Here is a 19067-nt window from a genome sequence, read left to right on the forward strand (position 1 = left end):
ATTTGAGTCTTAACAGAACATATGAGGGATATAATACAAAATGAATTTTGGAAGGAAGATGGAAGACAAATTGGGGAGGACTTTAAAATGCCATGCTGAGGGTTTCCTGGACTGATGGGGAAGAGTTCACCACCTTGTGTCTGAGGTGTGGCTCACCACCAAGAAAACTACACACGTGGTTGGAGTTTGGGGGCTTTATGAAAGATGGCCTGATGATACCGTTAAAGTAATATGTATTGTGCTTTTCGGATTTCCATCCCTTAATGGAAAGGGCTTACAAGTCAATAAAGAGGACTGCACCCCGAGTCACAACCCTTTGCTGGGTAAGGGGTTGAACAGTGGTATTTAAAACGTCCTTTATACACGGAAACCCTCTAATAAGAAATTCACATGAACAAAATTATAGTAATTGTATATCACCATTAGAAATTGAAACGTATTTGTCTAGAAAATTCATATTTTATTAGTATCTAAAGCAGTCAGGCATTTTATTGCATTGTTAGAACTTATGTTTACAAGTATTTTTTTTTACTATTGCAGAATTGTGCTATTTAATTATTGCAGGAATATCAGTGATTAAAGCAGCAACTAAATTTTCAAAAAATTTAAAGTTGGAAGGTTCATTAGAATCATCTAGGATTTCAAAATAACACCTAATTTTAGAGAACTTTATATTGTAATTTGAATATGGAATTTTGTATATCTAGACTTTTCCCTTTGGGGAATGGTGGGCATGGAATATCAGTTCCCCCAGTAATTCCTTACCAGGTGGCTACCACAGCTCTTTTAGTCTTTTCTCGGTAATGCTTATGGTTGAGTTTTTAGGCATTTCTGTCATTAAGGATTTTGACTGACAGCCTACACCTGGTCTCTAAATGCAGTAAGAAAAGCAATATGGAAGAAGAGATCACCTACTTTGGGCCCAAATATAGCCTTAGTGCATTTCATCCCTCCCCTTCTTTGATATATTACTTAATTTTAACATTCTTTTATTTTTTAATTTTGAGTTTCAAATTCTCTTTCTCCCTCACCCACTGAGAAGGCAATCAATTTGATATCAGTTGTACATGTGAAATTATTTCCATTGAGGGGATGCTCATCAATTGGGGAATGACTGAACAAGTTGTGGTATATGAATGTGATGGAATACTATTGTGCTATAAGAACTGATGAACAGGTGGATTTCAGAAAAACCTGGAAAGACTTACATGAACTGATGCTAAGTGAAGTGAACAGAACCAGGAAAATATTGTATACTGTAACAGCAACATTGTGTGGTGATGAACTGTGAAAGACTTAACTCTTCTCAGCAATACAATAATCCGAGACAATCCCAGAAGACATATAATGGAAAATGTTCTTCACATCCAGAAAAAAAAAACCTATGGAATCTGAATGCAGATCAAAGTATACTATTTTCACTTTATTTGTTGTAATTATTTTTCCTTCTTGTGATTTTTCCCTTTTGTTCTGATTCTTCTTTTACAACATGACTAATACGGAAATATGTATAACATGTATGTGTGTGTGTGTGTATATATATATATATATATACATACACACACATGTATATACACACATATAAACCTATATCTGATTGCTTGCCATCTTGGGGAGGGGGCAAGGGAAGAGAGGGAGGGAGAAAAATTTGGAACTCAATCTTAAAATGAATGTAGAAAACAGTCTTTACATGTAAATGGAAAATAAAATACTACCAAGAAAAAAAAAATGCCATGCTGAAAAGTTTGTATCTTATCTTAGAAGCAATATGTAACTATTGAAGGGGTTTTTGTTTTAGGATTTGTTTGGGTTTTTTTTTTAACAATGTATGTGTGTGTGTGTGTGTGTGTGTGTGTGTGTGTGTGTGTGGGCAATACAATCAGTTCTGTGTTTTAGGACTACAAATTTGGCAGCCATGTGGAGGAGGTGTTAGAGAGGGAAAAAGACTAGAAACAGGGAGACTGGTATCAATTAAGAGGATATTATAACAGTCCATACTAAAAATGGTGACGTTCTAAACTAGAATAAAGGTTATGTGAGTAGTGGGAAAGGGATAGATATAAGAGATATATAGAGGCAGCATCAACAGAACTTGATAAGCATTTGGAAATGGGAGTTGAGAATATGGTCGGGTTATGAGTCAAGGAAGATGCCAAGGTTTTCAACCTAGGTTACTAGAAGGATAGAGGGTGCCATTAACAGAAATGGGGAAACTTTGAGGAAGGTTGAGTCAGGTTTTGGACATGTTGATTTTGAGATGCCTATGAGATATGTCCAGCAGACAGCCAGTAACATGGAGCTAGCTGTCAAAAGAGAGATTAGAGATGGACATATTGATGTGGGAATTGTCTACATAGAAATGGTGATTAAAAGCATGGGAACTTATTTGGGGGAAAATTAAATATTATTTTAAAAACCCATGAGAAGGGGCATCTAGGTGGTGCAGTGGATAGAGCACCTGAGTTCAAATCCGACCTCAGACACTTGACACTTACTAGCTGTGTGACCCTGAGAAAGTCACTTAACCCCAATTGCCTCACCAAAACAACAACAACAACAACAACAACAAAACCCATGAGAACTGATTCAAAGGAATGGGAAAGGGTAAAGAAGAAGGAGATTTAAGTTTTCAGAGAAGAAAGGAGTATGAGGAAAGTTGGGAAGGTAGGTGCCATTAGAACCTAATTTGGAATACATTTTCTAAGTCCTAAATTTTGTCATTTGCAGTAAAATTCCTGGTTGATTGGAAGTAGCACACATTCTGAAAGGCAAATGAAAAGGAAAAGAAGAACTTTCCTAATTCATTTGTTTTATATTTTAATCCTCTTTTGGAAACATTTCAGTGTCTTGGGGTGGTCTATACCTCTGACAACTTACAAACTGAACCACACTCTAATGAAATGACTGGTTTAAATTCTGTGCATAGTCAAGCAGGGGGCATTTAAAGTGAATTATTCAAGCAGTGCCCATTATAGACTACAACCACACCGAAGGAAGTCTTTCATAAAGAAAAGTAGAATCATATTAAGCTACATGTGCATATACATGTATATATCTATATTAGAGAAGCACAGTGTTATTTATATATATGTGTATGTATGAATACATATATATGTGGGGTATATATGTGTGCATATACATGTATATATCTATATTAGAGAAACACAGTATTATTTATATATATGTGTGTGTGTATGAATACATATATATGGGGGGTGTATGTGTGTGCACACACATGATTTAGTATATTATATGTAATATTTTATATTATAAAGAGGGAAAATAAAATTAACATAACACGGAGGAAGTCACTCATTTATCAGCACACATTTGTTAACCAGAAATGGCAAACTATGGCCTGAGGGTCAAATCTATTCCCCTCTCCTGTTTTCAACTTTCTTTACAAATGTAAAAAAAAAACAAAACTATTCTTAACTCAAGAGCTATATACAAAAACAAGTAGTGGTTTTCCAACCCCTGGTATAAATGAAAGATAATATTGTCATTTTGTCGCATGAGAAATACAATGCTGTTCATGTGGTTGCTGTTGACATTATGAGACTTATAACCAACACATAACCAACATGGTGGAAGTGCCTGTGAGAAATACTGTAGACCACCAGAGACAGGAAGCACCTTCATAGTTCAAGGTAAACAGGCAGAAATTGGTAACAACTGGTTCATCCATAGAGAAACCTAATGGTGAAGTTAGACTGAGTTTGGAGGCTGGCAGGAGTGAAGGAAAAGTGAAGAAGCCAGAATGAGTAGAAGAGAGAGCTCTGGGTTGGGTACTAAAAAAGACAGCCTTAGGGCTTATACTCAAATAGCCAAACATAAAGGACCCTGCTCACTTGGCGCCCAGGTGGCCTGAGATCTGATGGTTTTGATCTTCATTTTGAAATCACTTAACCTCCCCAAATTTCAGGTTTATCAACTGTAAGATGGGAGCAACACCTGCCTTACCTGCCTTACCTGCCTCACAGGGATGGCGAGGGAAGGACTTGACCACTAGACAAATGTAAAGTGGTTCATTGTGATTGTAATTATTATGTGTCCAACTGGAGGCAGCAAGTCACATCAGAGGATCTGGGTTCATATCCTGATTTACTATCTATGCAACTCTACTGGCTTCAGTGTCTTCCTCTATAAATGGAGGAGGTTAACCTGGAATCTCTAAGGTCCCTTCTGGTTCTAAATCTTTGATTCTATTATCATTACCTAGTTCTGGGTGCACTTGAGATCGAGGAAGAAGAAATCAGATTTCTTTGAGAGGCAGGACAACTGGGAAGGGGTTTGACTCTGCATCTAATGATCCACCATTTATATTTTGCCTGTAGATGAGAGAGGGAAACAGACAAGAGCTCTTGCATATGGTGAATAGCTCTCACATATTTCTTATATTTAAAATGACTGGTTGAGTTTTATGCTGAGGTAACTCACTTCTGAGAGGATTGGGACTATGGGTTTTAAGAAGAAACCCTCAACAGAAAGGACTTATAAAGAGTTGCCTGCTGGGGAGACCTTGCTTTTTATACATGAAAGAAAATTTACAACAACATTGTCAAGTATCCAAGATTCATCCTCCCAGTTTACCAAGTATGGAAATTGAGCTACATCAGAATTAGATTAACATAAAGTCAGTAAAAAAATTATGAATTTTAACAGCACAGATGTTACAAGCAAGGTGCAACATGATATTTTGTGTTAACAATGGTGATTCGCATATTTTTTCCCCTTTGATACTTGCCATCTAAGAGAGCTTAGGGAAGAGTTTTACAAGGATTTCAACATGAAGCTCCTCATGAACACCATACCTGGCTCTATGAGAATGTACTCAAGAAGTAGGTGTGCAGCTGATATTGATGCCTGTAGGACAAGACAAACCCTTAGTGAATTCTGATCCAGGGACTGCAGGAGCTATGGCTTTTTGTGGGAGGGAAATCTCTTTTTTTCTCTTCCTAAAAAAGGAGTGAGAGCTGAAACCTCAGACAAAGACTTATTTCATTCTAACCCCCTTGTGTTATTTTATTTTACTTCAATTACATGTAAAAATAATTTTAACTTTTTAAAAAAGCTTTCAGTTCCCAATTCTGTCCCTTGCTTCCTCCCTGAGACAGTAAGCAATCTGATACAGGTTATACATGTGCAATCATGTAAAATATTTCCATATTAGTCATTTTGTGCAAGAAGATGAAAGAAAGGAAGGAAGAAATTAAGGAAGGAAGGAAGACATAGAAAATGAAAAATAGTATGATTCAGTTTCATATTCAGACAACATCAGTTCTTTCTCTGAAGGTGGATAGCATTTTTCATCATGAATCCTTTGGGGTTGTGTTAGATTATTATATTGCTGAGAATAGCCAAGTAATTTACAATTTTTCATCATACAATGTTAAATTTTTACAGTTTTTTTTAACATCCTGCTCATCATTTCTTATAGCACAATAGTATTCAATCACAATCATACACCACAGCTTGTTCAGCCATTCCCCAAATTGATGGGCATCCCCTCAATTTCCAATTCTTAGCTACCACAAAAAAGAGCTACTATAAATATTTTTGTACAAAAAGGTCTTTTCCCCCTCCCCCTTTAAAAAAAAAAACTCTTTGGGATATAATCCTAGCAGTGGTATTGCCAGATCAAAAGGTATGGACAGTTTCATAGCCTTTTGGGGATAGTTCCAAATTGCTCTACAGATAGTGTTTTGGTTTTCCCACATCTCCAAAATTTAGCATTTTCCCTTTTTGTCATGTTAATTAATCTGATAGGTATGAGGTGGTATATTAGAGTTGTTTAATTTGCATTTCTCTAATCAATAGTGATTTAGAGAATTTTTTTCACATGGCTATATATTAATTTATTTGTCTAGAAATGCCTGTTTATATCCTTCAACCATTTATCAATTGGTGAGTGACTCATATTCTTATAAGTTTGACTCAGTACTTTCTACATTTGAGAAATGAGGCCTTTATCAGAAATACTTGCCATAAAAAAATTCCCCCAGTTTTGTGCTTTCCTTTTAATTTTGGTTGGGGTTTTCTTTGTGCAAAAACTTTTAAATTTGATACAATCAAAATATTATATTTTTATTTCAAAATGTTCTTTATATCTTGTTTGATCCTAAATTCTTCCCTTATCCATAAATTTGACAGGTAAACTATTTCATGCTCTTCTAATTTGCTTATGGTATCATGTGTAAATCATGCAGCCATTTTGATCTATGTTTAGTTTCTGTCATATTGTTTTCCAGTTTTCCTAGCAGTTATTGTCAAATAATGAGTTTTTGTCCCAAAAGTTTGGATCATTGGGTTTATCAAATACTAGATTACTATGATCATTTACTACAATGCAATGTATACCTAATCTATTCCACTAATTTACCACTCTATTTCTTAGCCAGTACCAGAGTGTTTTGCTGATTATTACTATGTAATAATTTGAGATCTGGTATGGCAAAACCATTTTTAAAAATGCAAGAATTGAGGAGACATTCCAACACTGTTATAACACAGAGAATGAGGAAGACTGGCCAGTAGAAACAAGAATGAGGGTCTATGAATGTCATGGCATAGCTGGCCTGAGATCAAAAAGGAGATAGAATAGACATAACTAATACTAGCTAGGAAGGAGGGAAGGAGGGAAGGAGGGAAGGAAGGAAGGAAGGAAGGAAGGAAGGAAGGAAGGAAGGAAGGAAGGAAGGAAGGAAGGAAGGAAGGAAGGAAGGAAGGAAGGAAGGAAGGAAGGAAGGAAGGAAGGAAGGAAGGAAGGGAGGGAGGGAGGGAGGGAGGGAGGGAGGGAGGGAGGGAGGGAAGTTGGTTAAAGGAAAAGAGTCAAAGGTGAGAGGAAGGAGGCACCTGACTGCCTGTAAAGAATTAAGAGCTGCCTTATTTTCTTCTCCTCAACAAGAACATAGTACATTTAGTTCTGTGTATAGTAGATAGGTATCAGTAGGGAAGGACTTGTTTCCAATATTGCCATGGGTCTGAGTCACAAAGATTGCTGAGAGGAGGCTAACTACTGATATGGACAATCAGGGTGTCATGTCATTAGTTAGGAATGTTGAACCAAATGGACAGGTCAGCTAGGCTGTTGACCAAGGGGCAAGGAGCAACTGAACCAAGCAGAGCATATCTGAGTTGTGCTGAGCAAGAACACTGCAGTGCCAGTAGCCAGGACATGTGCAGACTAGGCCAAGGGACACCAAAGTAAGTGAGTGAATGGAAGTCCCAAAGAAAGCAGGTACAATAGAAGCATAGGCTTTGCCTTCATTGAAGTTCACAAATCCACACCAGGGGACTTCCCTTCTAGATGCTATGAATTTGTTTATATAGACAAGGGAACTGACCTTTTAGGAAAGGAGTGGCTCTCCCTGCATCCTGTTGCTAACTGGGACTCAGATGTGAGTTTATTTATGTGTTCTAATAAATACTCCTTATATTCCAATATTTACCAAGATCTTCTTACTTGTTATAAATGAGCTGGAAACAAGCCAAACTAAGTTGTCCCCAGAGATGTCTTTTGGTTAGGGGCAAACTGGAGTCACACTAATGTTAGAGGTTCCTTAAGATTGGGCACAGTCCATCTACCAAGAGTGGAGAGATGGGGGTGGCTAGGTGGCACAGTGGATAAAGCACTGGCCCTGGATTCAGGAGTACCTGAGTTCAAATCTGGCCTCAGACACTTGACACTTACTAGCTGTGTGACTCTGGGCAAGTCACTTAACCCCCATTGCCCTGGAAAAAAAAAAAAGAGTGGAGAGATGTAGGTACCCTGCTTGGCACACTGACTAGATGTGCAAAAATGTTCAACATGTAATAACCCAAGTTCAGGCAAAAGAAAGTCCTTTACATGAGGAAACCAGAACTCTTCACACATCTGTGGAAATGAGGCTAGGAGTAGACTTTGGTTTCATTGGTACAGAGAACTCTCTTTGCCAATGCAGAGAACAGGACTGGAAATCTAAAGACCTTGGTTCTAGTCTTTGTTCTGTCATTCATTCTGGGTGTAATTCAGTCATTTTCCCTTCTTAAGGCCCCAGTCTCTTCATTTATAAGATGTCAGCATTGAACTTGCTGATGTCTAAGGTCCATTCTAGCTGTACCATTCTATGAACAAGTGTGGGCAAATATGACTCCCCATAGAAAATGGAGCAGGGGGGGCATCTGTGTCATGCTGCATGAGATCATTGTAACTACTCATGAACAAAAATTTGATTATTGATGTGATAATTCACAAATGAAGGGTTTCCACAGTTCCTCACGTGAATGTGTTGCCTACAATATTCAATGATAACAACAAATACTAAGTCTGGATTAAAAAAAAAAAAGAAAAAGCAACAACTCTACAGGTCCTGAGTTTAGGGAATATATACGTAGGGGTTGTATATATGCAAATAAGTATCAGAAAAGGCAGATACCATCTGAGAGCCAAACAAAACATGATGAGAAGTTTGAATAACAGGGAAGCATTTTCAGCTGATGTTAATTAGGTTTCTGGAAGGAGGTAGCCACTAAGCTTCTCTTCAAAGGAAAGGAAAGAATATTACAGGCAGAAATAGAGTTCATTCCACAAGCAGGAAGCAGAGAAGCATCAATAACTTGGAAATCAAAGAACATGGGTTCAAATTCCCCACCTGACATTTACTACATTTGTGACATTGAGCAAGTCACAACCTCTACTCAACTCACTATTCTAAACTATAAATTGAGAGGGTTAGATTAAATAGCCCCTAAGGTCTCTTTGAGCTCTATAGCTATGATTCTATGGGAGAATGAAGCTATAATAAATGATGAACCATGATAAACTGAGCTATAATGAATAATAAAAAGGAATATGACATTTGGACTCAGCTTACAGAAAATCTGGCTTCACATTTCTATTTTCACAACAGGCAAATCGAGGGCAGTGAACAAATCAGCATCAGTCATACAGGTGGCTTATTAATGAATGAAACTGCTAGACCTAAAAATTCAGGGAAATGTAGTTAAATTCATGATTAATTGCCTAGCTCTTTAAGCAATAAATGTAGACACTGACCTTTAAAGTAGCAACCTCATTGAAAAAGGAGGTCAGGCAGAGAAAGGGCTTCAAAAACAGAGTGGCAGGTAAGATTAACATTGTGCCTGCTGAAATGGAAATTAGAGCTCTGGAGTTCTAGCTTAATAAAGGGGACCTGGGGAGCCAATGCTTAAGGAAGGAGTATTCAATACTAAATATCCTGGCAAATGGTACCTCGTCCCAACACCCCAAAGACTCTAATGAAGACTTGGACCTATATTGGGGTGAGATTGCAGGCATCAACTATGAGAAACATGTCATGAGAAAGGTTTTAATCAGAATTTTTCATTTGGGATTCCTGGATGCTGTATCCTAAACTCTAACCAGAACAAGTGAATGGAATCAAGCAGAAATCTATCCAGTACTACCTTAAGTAAAATTGTCAATTAGGGAAACTTTATCTTTAGAAACCATAGATCACTCCCCCTTTTATATGCCCCTTTTCCCTTCTTACTATCCTTTTTTGGTACCAAGCACTCTCCTGAGGAAAAGGGCTGTTCTATTTTACTCACCTCTAGGTTTTTCTCTTTTTCCATCAGCTTGGAGCACCTATCAACTTTATTTCTCCCATTTCAGGAGCCCAGTGACTAATACCTAAGTACCATCTAACCACTTAATATCAGATAGCTTTTACAAAGGTATTAAATAAAGGAAGATCAAATATATAATCATTTACCCCAGCACATCCAGGGTATCATGCCTCCTAAAGATAGACAGATAGATAGATAGGTAGATAGAATGAAAGAATGAACGGAAGGAAGGAAGGAAGGAAGGAAGGAAGGAAGGAAGGAAGGAAGGAAGGAAGGAAGGAAGGAAGGAAGGAAGGAAGGAAGGAAGGAAGGAAGGAAGGAAGGAAGGAAGGGAGGAAGGGAGGAAGGGAGGAAGGGAGGGAGGGAGGGTTCCAGGTCCTAGAATTAGGAAGAATTGAGTTCAAATCCAGTCTCAGATACTTACCAGCTATGTTACCCTGGGCAAGTCACTTAACCCTGTTTTGCCTCAGTTTTCTCATCTGTAAAATAAGCTAGAGAAGGAAATGGAAAACTATTCTAGTATCTTGGCCAAGAAACCCCCAAATGGGGTCACAGAAAGTCAGACTTGACTGAAAGGACTGAACAACAAATACCATTTCAGTCTCTAAAGGACTGGAGGAAGAAGGGAGAGAAGAAATTTGATTGACAACTTTGCTCAGTTCCAGTACTGCCAGGTGGCTCAGTGGGATAGAACACCTGAGAGGGAGTAAGGAGGGCCTGAGTTCAAATCCAATCTCAGACACTTACTAGCTGTGTGACCCTGGGCACGTCACTTAACCCCAATTGCCGAAAAAAATCAATAAATAAAAAATTTTAAAACCCCAAACTTTGCTTAGTTCCTATGAACATTAGTCTCACCCAGTTTTTATTCAAAGCCAGCATCTGGGCCGAATTTCTCAAACACTCATTTCTCAGGGCATCACTGCTCACCTGGTTATAAATATCCTGTTTATATTTCTCGAGTCTTGAATCCCCAAGGTTAAAGTTCCAGGTCAGATCCTTTAGACTGAGCTTTTTGAGGGCAGGGAATATCATTTTCCTTTCTTCATATTCCCAGCACTTAGCACAGGGACTGGTATATAGTGTAAAGAATTAATTGTTATTTGAGGTTTTTGTGCCTCGATGTGCACTGCCCTGGGGCTCTGCAAACTGCATAGTACTCCACCCACTGGTTGTAACCATTACCATGGCGCTGGCACCTCACGTCATCACCACTCGCCAACGCCTACATGGGCCTGGCAAAATTATAATGATTGGAAGCCTAGTGAGGGCAGTCATGTGACTGTCAGAGCGGCCATCCCATTGGCTGAGGCTGTGTGGGGTTTTTCTGGGATTGGGGGAGGAAAATTGGTCATTCTAGCAGGACACTGGAAGGCTACAGGAGGTCTGCGGCTTATTCTCAGCTGATTCCTGGGTGGTGGTATTTTCTCAGGTTCTATAATTTCCCTTTCCCCATTTTATTTCCTTTCCCTTGATCCTACTGATGCAGTTTGTGTGTGTGTGTTTTTTTTTAAGTTCGTTCTTGTTAAAATAAATCCTGTTCTGTTTTGAGCGAGGCTGCCGGTCTCCTTCCTTGCCCCAATATTGCAGTGAGCCGCTTAGCTAACACTCCCCAATTAAAAATTGGTCCCGGGGCAGCTAGGTGGCGCAGTGGATAGAGCGCCGGCCCTAGATTCAGGAGTACCTGAGTTCAAATCCGGCCTCAGACACTTAACACTAGCTGTGTGACCCTGGGCAAGTCACTTAACCCCAATTGCCTCACTAAAAAATAAATAAATAAATAAAATTGGGCCCCACAATAGTAAGTGCTCAATCAGGGCTTGTTGGCTGATTCTGATTGTGACAAGTACATACCATTGGCCAAATTGCAAATCTAATGCCTAATACAGAATTAGGAAGAGGGTGAAGTCACCCAGATGTTAACTTAAATGTCTACATTTAAACAAATATTTCTTTCTAGAGATAATTTCCCTAGTTGGAAAGTGTTAGTAGATGTAATATCCTAATTGGCCTCAGTGTTCCCTGTGCAAGTTAGGCTAGTTTTTTTCCTTAAAAGATATTGAGGGGAGGGACAGCTAGGTGGCGCAGTGGATAGAGCACTGGCCCTGGAGTCAGGAGTACCTGAGTTGTCCGACTCCAGGCTTCCTGATAATTCTTAAAACATCATTTTCATATTGATGCCCCTACTGCATGTGTGACCATGGACAAGGCATTTCACTGTTTTGAATCTAAATTTCCTATTTCTTAAATGAAAGCGTTAGACTTGATAACATGCAAAGCTCTGTTTACAGATGACTTCGTACTTACTGGTAGCATAGCGCCTCAGACTATTGAAGAGCTTTAGAACCACTTGAAAGAAGTTGGCTTCCCTATCCAAGTGGATGCATTTCCCTCTGTATAATGCTCCCTTTATATTTCTCAGAGACTATGGTGCTCCACAACTCCCAGTCATATAATATCAAGAGATTATGGGCCTTTGTTTTGTTTGTTTATTTATTTAAAGTTTTGAGTTCCAAATTCTATCCCTCATTCCCTCCCTATGGACCTTTGTTTTGTTTTTTTTGTTTTTTTTGTTTTTTTGCGGGGCAATGGGGGTTAAGTGACTTGCCCAGGGTCACACAGCTAGTAATTGTCAAGTGTCTGAGGCCGGATTTGAACTCAGGTACTCCTGAATCCAGGGCTGGTGCTTATCCACTGCGCCACCTAGCCGCCCCCTGGACCTTTGTTTTGAAAGAAATCATTAAATAAAGGAGTTTTGCAAACTCCCAAAGACAATCCCTCCTGTTCTTAATTCTTGGCCCAACTTGTCTATTGGTATTACCTCTGTGTGTGTGCATACACACACATACACACACATTCATATCTGTGTGGGTATATTTATGTGTGGATGAAATTTCAAAAGTCAGTGTAATTTTAAGCTTTAATGGCTTAAAACCACAATAAAACTTTTGACATACCATATAGAAATTGATATATAGATATAGTTGATATAGACATGTATGTGTTTATATATATGTGTATAGAGAGTATATAGACTACAGTTTATATAAACAGTATACATATTACATATATACATAGAGAGTAAGTATATAGGTATGTATAGGTATGCAACCTATTATTATTATTATTCTTCATCTTTGTATCTCCCACAATAGTCCTTCCTGCTCCTTGCACATGATAACTGTTCAATCAATATTTGTTGATTAAGGAAGAAGGAAAAATCTTAAGACTCTAAAACTAATATTTTCTAGTGGGTGGAGCTTTCCCTTTAAATCCAAGGTTGGCAAAGTATGACCAGAGAGCCAAATCCAGCCAACTACCCATTTTTGTATAGCCTGCAAGCTAAGAATTCTTTTTACATTTTAAAATTAAAGCCAGAATTTATTTTAAAATGTTATAAACAAAAAACAAAAAAAAACCATTCTTAGCCCACAGGCCACTGTAAAAAAATCAGGTGACTATATTTTATCAGCCTCTGCTCTAGACCAATCCCAACCATGCTTCCAAGTTCATGTAAGTTGGCTAGGCCATGGCCTCAGCATGATTAGAGAATTAATGTTTCAGTTTTTTTAACCTTTATTTTTCTTGCTTTTTTTGCAACATGACTAATATGGAAATGTTTTGTATGACTGCATATGAATAATGAGTATTGTAATGTTTGCCTTCTCAATGAGTTGGGGAAGACTAGAGGGAGGGAGAGAATTTGGAATTGAAAATAAAAATAAATTTTAAAAGTATTAATGCCTTTCTCCTTCCATTTGGAAATCAGAAAGAACCAGAGTGGTTTTGATTCGCCTGTTTCCTTACAATAGTCTTCCCAAATTGTCACCAGTAACCATTTCAGACTGCAGAGCCTGGTACCATGGTACCATGGAGTGAGTTAGAAGCCCTGGATCAAATCCTGACTCTGCTACAATGTAAACTTAGACAAGTCACTTTTCCTTCCTTGGATTCAGTTTCCTAATCTTCAAAATAAAGGGATTAAGAGTAAATGGTTGGGGCAGGTAGGTGGCGCAGTGGATAAAGCACCGGCCCTGGATTCCGGAGGACCTGAGTTCAAATCTGGCCTCAGACACTTGACACTTACTAGCTGTGTGACCCTGGGCAAGTCACTTAACCCCAATTGCCCCACTAAAAAAAAAAAAAAAGAGTAAATGGCTTTTCTCACTTCAAATCTAGGTTCCTATGCTCTAGAAGTGAATTATGCTAGTCTTTACCCACAGCATTCACTTTGTTTTTATTATTATTACAGCATTTCTTATGGAGAGCCATCGACTTCTAGAGTTTTCTTCTTATCTTGTATTTGTCACTTTCTCTGGGTGACAAAAAGATATATTTTGATCTCTGTTCATAGATTTAATTCCCTAAGATACTGCTGGAAGTACAAGTCTGGTCTTTGAAAATCTCTATCTGTTAAGTATTTGAAATCTTTAAGTCCCAAACAATAAACTATACAAATGAGTTTTCATAGTTTCAGTTTCAGTTTGGATTAGTTTAACTGGACAGCTGCCATACGTAAACCCTGAACATGCACTGCAGCAGTTTCATATGGTTGAAAGACTAGATTTGGAGTCAGGAACTTGGGTTAGAATCCAAGTTCTGCCAGCTAACTGATGGTGTGAACAAGGGAAAATCATTTAACCTAATCATAAATCTAGAAAGCATCCAGATAGAACTGTGAATAATGGGTTGGACTTTGAATGAGGAAGACCTGTGTTTGAAACCTGCCTCAGACACTCAGTAACTGCATGGCTCTGGAAAAACTACTTAAGCTCTCTCAGCCTCCGTTTCTTCATTTTGAACTGGGAATAATAATAACACCTATCTCATGGGGTTGATTTTGAAACAAGTAAAATGTTTTGCAAACTTTGAAGCACTAGATAAATGTTTGTTGTTTGTTACTACGACTACTATTACCACCATCATCACCTACCTCACAGCCATTTAATAAACATTTATTAAGTATACACTTAAGGCTGAGACTACAAATATAGCTTTGACAAAAGTCTTTCTCTTAAGGACTTTGCAATATAATAGGGTAGAAAGACAGGTATATGGATATGTGTATGAACTGATGTATAGTGAAGAGAGCAGAACCAAGAGAACATTGTACACAGAGACAGCAATATTGTTTGATAAAGAACTGAATGACTTAACTATTCTCAGCAATACAATGATCCAAGACAATCCCAAATGGCTAATGATGAAACATACTATCTGCCTCCAAAGAAAGAACTTATATTGATTGAACACAGACTAAAGCATGCTATTTTCCCCTTTCTTTCTTTTTTTCTTTTATTCAAGTTTTCTTATACAAAATGACTAATGGTAATGTTTTACATAATTGTACACGTATAACCCAAGTCTGATTGCTTATCACCTCAGGGAGGGGGGAGTGGAAGGAGGCAAGGAGAAATAGAATTTGGAACTCAAAACTAGAAATAAAACTGTATATTATGTTTTTTTAAAAAAGAATACTACCAGAACACCAAAAGGTAGAAAGACCTGATTGTGGCAATTGAATACTAAAGACAATAGCAAAAAAACCTTTTTTTAATTTTTTTTCAAGTTTTGTTGGGGAGAGAAAAGCTCATCAAAGAGGGTATAAATAGGCCTGCTGCTCAGGAAAGACAGATAAAGATAATGATGAGAAGCTGGAACAATTCAACTCTGATTTTTGCTCCCATTTTCTCTGCTAAGGAGAATTAGTTTTGGATTGGGAAGGATAGAACCAAAAAAAATGGTGAGAAAAATTGAAACTGATGGTGTGTGAGGAGAGAGTGGCTCACTACTCCCAAGTAGGTCGGGTCACCAGACCTAGACCAATTATATGCTAGGTACTGGAAAAATTGATAGGTGGGATTGCTGAGTTACTTGGTGAAATCAGAGGATTGGGAAAGATGTCAAACAGCCTAGAGAGTGGCAAATGTTTGATTTCAAAAAGGTAAGAAGGTGGAAAGCCAACCTCGAGGCTTAGCTTCACTTCTCAGCAAAATTCTGAATACAGCTCTCATTTTATCCTTGTGGAGAAATCTGAAACACAGAGTTCTTGCTTTATCTAAATGGATCATTCTGCAGACCTCTACATAAAGCAATTTTTACCTAAGTGTGGGAGACAAATGGACTTAAATTGCAGAGGATGGATGACAGGTGGGGGTCCAGAGACAGACCCAGGGTAAAAGTAGGCTACACTGAAGATAGATATGCGAGTGGGTGGGCAGAATGGGCAAAAGTCTCCTCTCTGCCGCCAGATGTCTCAAGCCAGGCTCCTATCCAGCAGCACTGGTGGCAGCCTCTCCTCTGCTTTCACTTGGAGGGTTTGGATTTTTTTTAGGTTTCTATTTTTTGGGGGGAGGGGCCATGGAGCATGTGTGAGGGGTAGGAGCAAAGAGCAGAGAGCACAGTACTATCACAATAGAGTTAACATAGGGTTGTTGTTGTTTTTAAAGGGAGCTTTCTTTCAGAATTCTTCATGTAAAGTCAACTTTGTACAATGTGAATTTAGATAAAGTGAGAATTGTCCTGTGTAAAAGCTGTCCCCAAAAAGCCTTATGCAATTTTCAGCTATTAAAGCTTTCAACTCTACTAAGACCTTTGGGTCACTATTTGAGATGGAGAAATATGAACTATCTACTTTTTCAGTTAGGTAGCTTTGGAGGATTGGTGTTTGTGCCATGCCAGCCAACCATGCCATCTCCTGAATACACTGAGGGTGTTTAGCCTGAACAAGAGAAGACTTGAGGATCACATATTTGCTGTCTTCATTCATTTGTAGCCCTTTTTGTGCTAGAGGGCTGTAAGGGGCTAAAATTCTAGCTATACTGTCTAAAATATCTAATGAGTGGTAGCCATTAAATTAGAAGCTTTAGCAAGAGTTTAGACTTTTAAGCATTTATTAAGGAAAATATTTGGTGAAGAGAAAGAGAAAGGCCTAGATTCAGCTATCTCAGGGAGTCAGCATCTCCTGCTCCACACTCCACAAGAATCCTCACAAAAGAGAGAGAACCACCCCTTCCTCATCCCACAAGCCTCGTGTGAAACTGGAAACTGGGAACATTCCATCCACTCACACACACAGCTCCAAGGTAATTGGCTGGTAGCTTTCATAGACAGTACCCACGAGCAAACATCACTTCCTGATGCCAAGGAAAAGCCGCATGGCTTGCCCTCAGACGCCTTCTCATGGCGGAGCTTTGCTACAGTAACTCTCTAGCAGGTGGCATCACTCCAATCGTTACAGGACTCAGTTTTGTTTTGCTTATTCCCCACATGCCAAAATCAATGACTGGAAGTCCCAAAGAGGTAGAATTCAGTTTGATTCTATGGGGGGGTGGTGGGGGGGGGAGAATCAACTTCACAATAATTAAAAGTGTCTATAAGTGGAATCAGCTGCTTCAAGACATAGAGGGCTCTCCTTATTACTCTTACAGCCTGGATGATCACTGGCCAGACATGTTGTTGAAAGACTTCTCAGTTAAGTAAGGCTGGGATGAAAATGACCTCCAAGGCCCCTCCTCATTCTGCAATTACATGATTCTGTTTAGGAGCCTCTATGACTCATCTTTTATGGCAGTGCCATCAATAGAAATAGAGAAGTTGAGGAAAGGGAAGGCTTTGGAGGCTAAGATGATAGGTACAGTTTTGAAAAGTTTGAATGGGAGGTGCTACTATGCCCTCAAGTTGGAAATAGCCAGCAGGCAATTAGGAACATATTCTCATTTTTATATGTTGTCTTCCCCATTAGACTGTAAGTTCCTTGAGGGCAAGGACTATTTTTGATTTTCCTTTGTATACTCATTGTTCTTTTACTATGTGTCTGACACATAGTAAAGGTCTATAGCTCTGAGAAGAGGTTGATTTATTTATACACACACACACACACACACACACACACACACATATGAATCATGTGCCAAGATGTGGCAAAGATGCATTCAAGCCAGGGGAGTAAACGAAATCACCAAGGGAGATAGTATATATAGAGAGGAGTGGGATAAGGATAGAACCTTGAGAGAGATATGTATTTGAAGGATGATATGAAGATGAGAACCCAGCAAAAGAAATAATAGAGTGGTCAAATAGCTAAGAAGGGAATTACAATAATGGCTCACAGCAGCCAAGGGAGGAGAAGGTATCTAAGAGCAGATGGTTCATGGTGTCAAATGCTATAGAGAACTTAAGGAAAATGAGAACAAATCAAGATATTTAGCAATAAGGAGGTCACTAATAATAATAGCTCACATTTATACAAGGCTTGAAGGTTTGTAAAGTGCTTTAGAAATTTCATCTCATTTGATCCTTACAACAATCCTAAGAGGTAGATGCTAATATTATCCCTATTTTACAAATGAGGGAACTGAGGCACAGAGCTATTTAAGTGCCTTCTCAACCCTCTATCCACTGTATAATCTAGCTGTCTTATTAGGAGATTGGTTATGAATGGAAGGCAAATTACAAGAGTTCAGGAACAAAACAATTTGGTACTGGCTAAGAAATAAGATTTGTGGAATAAATTAGGTACACATTACGTTATAATAAATGACCATAGTAATCTATTATGTGATAAGGATAAAGTATTTGGGGAAAAAAACCTCATTATTTGACAAAAACTGTTGGGAAAACTGGAAAACAGTATGGCAGAAACTAGGTATGGACCAAAATCTCACACCATGTACCAAGATAAGGTCAAAATGGTAACATGATTTATAAATAAAGGAAGATACCATAAGCAAATTGGGAGAACACGAATAGTTTATTTGTCAGATCTATGGATAATGGAAGGATTTAGGACCAAAGAAAATCTAAAGAGCATTACACAATGTAAAATAGATAATTTTTATTATTTAAATTTTAAAAGTTTTTGCACAAGAAATGCAATGCAACCAAAATTAAAAGAAAAGCAGAAAGGGGGGGTATAGCAAGTATCTCTAATAAAGAACTGAGTCAAATTTACAAAAATACAAGTCATTTCCCAATTGATAAATTATCAAAGGATATGAATATGCAGTTTTCAGACAAAGAAATTAAAGCTAGCTATAGTCATATGAAAAAAGGCTCTGCATTTGAATTGCTATATGAACTAATGAAGTCACACATGTGATGATATGCATTAACTAGTTTATATCATTATTATAGACTATGTAAAAAATGGGTAACCCTAGATAAAGGATGGAGTACTTTTTACTACAAAAATACCTCCAAACCATCCATGCCCTAGTTCAATCAACCAAATAGTAGGTTAATGAATTAGTCAATGTCAATCCACAATATCAATGTCAATATCAATGAACTTTTCTCGGTGGTTATACTTACCTAGCTTTGTTCCAAATTCCCCCAAATAATATTGATTGTTAATGTATCCTGGGAAAGATGGTGGCTTTATCAGGGAGTTAAGGAAAAGAATGAATTGAAGAACTTGTATGAAGTTCTGATACTATTTCACATGTACTTCTGACTCAGCAGGTCATTGAGCACCTTTG

This window comes from Dromiciops gliroides, chromosome 4 (genome assembly GCF_019393635.1).
Source record: "Dromiciops gliroides isolate mDroGli1 chromosome 4, mDroGli1.pri, whole genome shotgun sequence".
In the NCBI taxonomy this organism is placed as follows: domain Eukaryota; kingdom Metazoa; phylum Chordata; class Mammalia; order Microbiotheria; family Microbiotheriidae; genus Dromiciops; species Dromiciops gliroides.